The sequence below is a fragment of the Rutidosis leptorrhynchoides genome, chromosome 2 (genome assembly GCF_046630445.1).
Source record: "Rutidosis leptorrhynchoides isolate AG116_Rl617_1_P2 chromosome 2, CSIRO_AGI_Rlap_v1, whole genome shotgun sequence".
Classification (NCBI taxonomy): Eukaryota; Viridiplantae; Streptophyta; class Magnoliopsida; order Asterales; family Asteraceae; genus Rutidosis; species Rutidosis leptorrhynchoides.
In genome coordinates this window covers 496,267,329-496,274,713 of record NC_092334.1, presented here as the reverse complement: position 1 = coordinate 496,274,713, position 7,385 = coordinate 496,267,329, and the positions used below count along the sequence as shown (strand labels likewise).

Genomic DNA, 7,385 nt, shown 5'->3' with positions numbered 1-7,385 from the left:
AAAACGTTCACCACCTTTCATACGTTCACCACCTGTAACTCGATCAAGACATCTAGCAAATATTGTCGCCGTTGATTTTTCTTTAGAATCGTCATCTAGTCGAACAAGAACTCCAACTCAAATTTCCGATAATCCATCTTTTGAACCCGACTTCACAATTAAGAACCCGGAGCATATTCAAGGACAATTCCAAGATCTTGAACCACTAATTATTCCTCCTGAGCCACAAACCATTAAATCAGAATCCTCTAGTGATTCGTATTCAACAAATTCAATTATGGAAGTAACGGAACCTCTAAGTATGGAAGATCGAATGAGAGCCACACGCACGGGCCAAGGTCACGCCATTATTAAGCCAGAAGTTAATGCGTCAGATTATGAAATCAAAGGACAAATTCTACACATGGTAACTAACCAATGCCAATTCAGTGGTGCACCGAATGAAGATCCTAACGAACACCTTCGTACGTTTAAAAGAATTTGTACACTATTCAAAATCCGAGAAGTGGAAGATGAGCAGATCTATCTCATGTTGTTTCCCTGGACTTTAAAGGGAGAAGCCAAAGATTGGTTAGAATCGTTACCTGAAGGGGCGATTGACACATGGGATGTTTTAGTTGAAAAATTTCTTAAACAATTCTTTCCGGCATCTAAAGCCGTGAGACTTCAAGGAGAAATTGTTACGTTCGCGCAAAAGCCAAATGAAACATTATATGAGGCATGGACAAGATTCGGAAGGATGTTGAGAGGATGTCCTCAACACGGTTTAGACACTTACCAAATAGTACAAATATTCTACCAAGGTGTCAACGTTGCTACACGAAAAGACATCGACATAACAGCTGGTGGTTCCATTATGAAGAAAACCGCAACTGAAGCTTACAAAATTATTGATAACACAGCCTCCCACTCGCATGAGTGGCACCAAGAAAAAGATATTTTTCGTTCATCTAAAGTGGCTAGAGCCGATTCTAGCCATGACATTGATTCCGTTTCAGCAAAAATAGATGCTTTCGAAAGACGAATGGAAAAGATGAATAAAGATATTCACGCAATACGAATCAGTTGTGAGCTATGCGGTGGACCACACTTATTGAAAGATTGTCACATTGAACCAACATTGGAACAACGAGAGAATGTTTCCTATATGAACCAAAGGCCTGGAAATAATTATCAAAATAATTAAACCGCCAAAGCTAAACTTCAATCGAAATCAAAACATTCTTTACAATCCAAAAGGACCCGAAAATAACTGGTATAACCAACAAGGTCCGAATAACCAACCAACTCAAAACAACACTTTCAATCAACAAAGACCTGGCTTATATAAACCACAACAACAAACCGAAGAGAAAAAGTCAAATATGGAAGACGTGGTATTCAAGCTAGTTGAATCTCAAACACAATTTATTGAAACTCAAACCCAAACGAACGAGAGATTTGATCAGTCATTAAGAACTCAACAAGCTTCCATTTTGAATCTAGAAAAACACGTAGGTACTCTTGCTAGCATGATGAGTGAGAGGGAACAAGGAAAGCTACCGAGTAATACTGAAGTAAATCCTCGGAATGAGAATGTTAATATGGTTTTAACGAATTCTGAAAAACCAGCACCAGAAGATGGGAAGGTTTTAGATGAGAGTAACAATGAAGAAGTTACACCACCACCACCCGAGTATGTAAAGCCAGTGGTGGCACCATACCAACCACCCATCCCGTTTCCAAGAAAAGGAGTTGAGTATGAGCAAGTGATAGGTAATAAAGATTGTGATACCTCTGGAAAGAAGAAGAAGAAAAAGAATAAGAAAGTGCAAGAAACAAAAGCCGTAAATATAAACCCGGTGAAGACAGTTCCACCAAAACATCCACCTAGGGTAGGTGATCCGGGTGAATTTATTGTTCCTTGTCTACTTAGTGATTGTGTCATGTATGATGCACTAGCAGATTTAGGTGCAAGTGTAAGTGTTATGCCTCTTTCCTTATATAAGAGATTAGGTGTAGGTAAGTTAAGTCCAACGGATATGAGTGTTCGACTCTTTGATCAAACCATTAAGCACTCAGTTGGAATTGCTGACAACCTACCCGTTCAAGTAGGCAATTTAACCTTTCTAGTTGAATTTATTGTCATTGACATAGAAGAGGACCCAAACATTCCTCTAATTTTAGGTCGGCCATTCTTAGCATCCACCAAGGCGTTATTTGATGTAGGAAATGGAAGAATGACACTTAAAAGTGGTGACAAATCGATCACCTTTATGATTCGAAAGTCTAAATCTCCACCAGCCAAAACCGTTGAACCAGTAAAAACAATTGGTAAGAACCATGTGCTTTTACCAACTCCAACGGTAATACTTAGCAATAATGAAACGCCTAAGTGTGGGGAAAATGAAGTAACACCTAATGATGACATGATAACAAAGAACCCCGTTGTTGATACGAAATTAAATGATCTCGTTATTAATAGTTCAATGAAGAAACTTATTAAACGGATTCGCGATGCTAGAACCAAGGGGAACTTTAAGTTATGTAACCGGTTAGTATCCAATCTATCACCTAAAGAAACGGAGAAACTAGTTGAAATTGTGGATATTACACAGGAATTCGACCAATGGCTTAAAGAAAAAGTCACGGATATGCAAGTTGATTATGGACCAAGAGAAATTAACGATGAAGTTAATCACAATTTTGACACCACGGCTACCTAAGTGTGGGGAGATTCAAATGTTCTAAAAAGAAAATGCTATCTAGAGTTAGTTGTTCTGTTCTCGTGTAGTTCCGAGAATGGAACCCGATTGGTCTTTTCCGCTAGCAGACACTAAAGAACTAGTTTTCTCCCTCCATTCTGAATTTTTGTTTTGTAGGTTTTTTTTTATGAAATTAATATGCATTTTAATTTAAGTTTTTAAAAACAAAATTTACTTTAATTCATTAAGTTTAAAAAATGATTTCTAAAATTCGTCGTAAGTTAAAGACTAGGTCGTTGAGCCGAAATTGCTTTACCCGAGGGCGGGGCGACAAATTTTGTTATCATTTAATTTTATTGATCTAAAGTATGCAAAAAAAAAAAAATATTATATTAATTTTTGAACGTAGGGGTTATATACCAAACTTCAAAAATATGTATATATGTTTGTATTTTATGTTATGTACACAACAGGGTAAAACAGCGCACTTTCAAAGACTGTCATTAAGTTCAACAAAAAGCTACTAATTTTGATGACAAGGCGCAAAATATCAAATGTGATGTAAAATAATATGCTTACAAACTGGGTATTTTTAATCACTTTTCTACACTAATCACCCTCATGAATTTATAATTATAGTCTGATTTCATGCAAATGAGGGCATTGCATGATCTCAAGTGTGGGGAAGGGTTATAAATTCTCTCGGGTTTACACTTAGTTTATTTGCCAAATTTTGTGAAAATTTGAAAAATTTTCAATTAAATGAACTCAAAATCATGTTTATACATATTTATGAACGATGAAAACTAGGTGATAATACCGAAATTATCGTTACCTCGAAAAGGACATAAATTGAGAAACACCCTAAAACGCTTGAATTCATTTAAAATGAAATAGAAGAAAATAAAAATGCAAAGAAAGAAACTAAGTGTGGGAAGAATGTACCAAGTTATTCAATTTAAAACATATATCACATATTTTTGTACAAGATTATTGCAGGTACTTTTGCTTTGGACGATACTAATCAGTTTTACCCGGTTTACTGTAATACATTTGAAAGAAAGATGGATCTACACGATGAATCAATTCCATCATTAAAAGGAAGTAAAGTCTTCCGAAAAAGACACGCGCTTCTTGATTTAGGTCATGAAGTTGTCGTCCAGACCAGCTGTAGGTTGACGAAAAATCTAGAAAAGTCATCACTAAAATCAGCAGGAAATCCACGGACCTCAGTATCAAACAGGGTCGCCAAGTGGTCAGATTTATCCTAACCATGAGAAGGATTTATCTTGTACAATGGGGAGGCACCGTGCAAATTAGCTTGATAAGACTAATGAATCAGATCCCCAGAAAAGGATAATCTCCTTAAAGATTAAAAATTAGCTTTTAAGACTGATAATACTCAATCCTAGAGATTGACCTTAAAGATTGAGAATTCAAACTCATGGAATTCGATGATATCTAAACTCGAGCATGAACGAGAAAATATTTTGATCAAAAATACAAACCGATTTGTTTTCTGAAAAACCATTTTCAATGCGTTCATTACCATTGAACGTAAAATCCTAAGAAATTCACCTAGAATTCATTAGGTCACCTGAACCAAATCGGGTGTCAACCGTAAGAACGGTGGTTGCATAGCATGGTCGGAGACAGGACCTTGTGCCAGACCGAAAAATTATAGGATGATCTTTACTATCGCTCCTACCAAGGATAGTTCTAGCATCCGACACGTTAATAAGACCATAATCATCTGCATGTCACGGGAGATTGCCTTAACAGTTTCTTGTTCATCGCTTTCCTTTACAACCGGACGGTAGTTTACCGAAAGGTAATATACGGAACAAGTAAACTGGATGTGTGCTTTCCGATACCGGGATAGCAGTGGATTACACGAACCTAAAAGTTTTAGCCAAAATATTGATCCACAAATATATTTTGCAACACCGATGATGGATCAAATCAGAAAACTTATCTAGGGTAAAAGCTAGAATGAATTTTCAAAAGATCAAATGTTTTCATAAAGATCCAATTTCCTTAATGGATCTAAATTTGTATAGTCATGTGGGACTGTAAACCATATCGTTACTACCATTGTTTATACCGCCATATCAAAATCACTGATGTACAAAGTGTGAAGAATAAAGAAGTGATTCTAGTATTTCAAGACTATATTGCTTGAGGACAAGCAACGCTCAAGTGTGGGGATATTGATAAGGCTAAAAAGGAACATATATTTCATAGCATTATCCCCCAAGAAAGACAAGATTTTAGTTGCAATTGTTCCATTTTCAAGTGATATTCGTTTATATTAAATAAGTGCGAAGACAAAAGGCAGATTCGACAAATTGAAGACAAAAAGGTCCAAAAAGCTCAAAAGTACAAGATACAATTAAAAAGGTTCAAATTATTGATGAAGAACGTCTAAAAATGACAAGAGTACAAGTTACAAAACGCAAAGTACACGATATAAAATAGTACGCAAGGACGTTCGAAAATCCGGAACCGGGACATGAGTCAACTCTCAACGCTCGACGCAACGGTGTAAAAATTACGAGTCAACTATGCACAAGAATAAAATATAATATTTAAATAATTCATAATAAGAATAATATTAAATAATAAAAAGTTGTTAATTTAGCATAGTTCAGGGGTCGTAAATGAAAATTCAATTTCATATTTTGCCTATAAAAGGCGATGATTATCGATCAATTTAAAGGCATCCCTTTTTCTATCCTAAAAATCTATTATCAATATCAATATCTAAAAATCTCTATCATAATGTTAATGTAATAAGATATAACAATAATCTTAATTTTAATTTTAAATTATGATAATAATAAGATTTATGATAGAGATCGTTTGAGTGTGTAAGTCGAAATTCTGTCCGTGTAACGCTACGCTATTTTTAATCATTGTAAGTTATGTTCAACCTTTTTATATTAATGTCTCGTAGCTAAGTTATTATTATGCTTATTTAAAACGAAGTAATCATGATGTTGGGCTAATTACTAAAATTGGGTAATTGGGCTTTGTACCATAATTAAGGTTTGGGCAAAAGACCGACACTTGTGGAAATTGGACTATTGACTATTAATAGATGGGGGGTATTGTCTAATTGAGTGACAACTCATTGGAGTCTGTCGAACCTATCTTCAAATTAATTATCCTAATAATTAATAATGATTATGGTTGTCCTATTTAGTGACGTTCATATGGAATCTATTATAATCATTTAATTAATTATTCGGGTTGGGTAATTGATTATTCAAACTGATCAAGTGGGTAAATTAATATTCATATCTAATCAAAACAGGGGTAGATTAAATACAGTGATAACTGGTGTAATTGTTGACAGAAGTGATAACTGCGTCACAGTTTAAATCCTTAATTAGTTGGAATATTTGACTTCGGGTATAAGGGTAATTTGACAAGGACACTCGCACTTTATATTTATGACCGATGGACTATTATGGATAAAAACCAGATAGGTATCAAATAAACCATGACAAAGGACAATTAACCCGAGTAACAATTAATTAAAATCAAAACGTCAAACATCATGATTACGGAAGTTTAAATAAGCATAATCCTTTTATTTCATATTCTATCGCAATTTTATTTATTGTTATTTTATTTATCGTCATTTATTTATTTTACGCACTTTAATTATTGTCATTTATCTTTACGCTTAAAAATATAAAATCGACAAACCGGTCATTAAACGGTAAAAAACCCCCTTTTATAATAATATTACTACTTATATATATATATATTTACATAAATATAGTTTTATAAAAATATAGTACGTAATCACTAGCTCCCTGTGGAACGAACCGGACTTACTAAAAACTACACTACTCTACGATTAGGTACACAGCCTATAGTGTTGTAGCAAGGTTTAGGTATATATCCCATCCGTAAATTAATAAAACTTGTGTCATATTTTGTAGTATTTCCTAGTAAAAATAATACTATTTGATACCCTCCCGCTGCACACATCACCATCCAAGGATCCGTTGAAGCTAGATCCATTTTTCTCTTTTCCAGTAGGTTTATCCAAGGAACTTAAGGTAGTAATGATTTTCATAACATCATTCGATTCATACATATAAAGCTATCTTATTCGAAGGTTTAAACTTGTAATCACTAGAACATAGTTTAGTTAATTCTAAACTTGTTCGCAAACAAAAGTTAATCCTTCTAACTTGACTTTTAAAATCAACTAAACACATGTTCTACATCTATATGATATGTTAACTTAACGATTTAAAACCTGGAAACATGAAAAAACCGTAAAACCGGATTTACGCCGTCGTAGTAACACCGCGGGCTGTTTTGGGTTAGTTAATTAAAAACTATGATAAACTTTGATTTAAAAGTTGTTATTCTGAGAAAATGATTTTTATTATGAACATGAAACTATATCCAAAAATTATGGTTAAACTCAAAGTGGAAGTATGTTTTCTAAAATGGTCATCTAGACGTCGTTCTTTCGACTGAAATGACTACCTTTACAAAAACGACTTGTAACTTATTTTTCTGACTACAAACCTATACTATTTCTGTTTAGATTCATAAAATAGAGTTCAATATAAAACCATAGCAATTTGATTCACTCAAAACGGATTTAAAATGAAGAAGTTATGGGTAAAACAAGATTGGATAATTTTTCTCATTTTAGCTACGTGAAAATTGGTA

The 7,385-nt window shown here is 34.1% G+C and overlaps 1 non-coding gene across 1 annotated transcript; it reads right to left on the bottom strand.

Moving 5' to 3' along the window:
- Window positions 1–661: 661 nt before the first annotated feature.
- LOC139895352 (small nucleolar RNA R71) lies at window positions 662–768 on the bottom strand. The gene has a single exon (XR_011775808.1). It is a non-coding gene; the product is annotated as a small nucleolar RNA R71 (small nucleolar RNA).
- Between the last annotated feature and the right edge of the window lie 6,617 nt (window positions 769–7,385).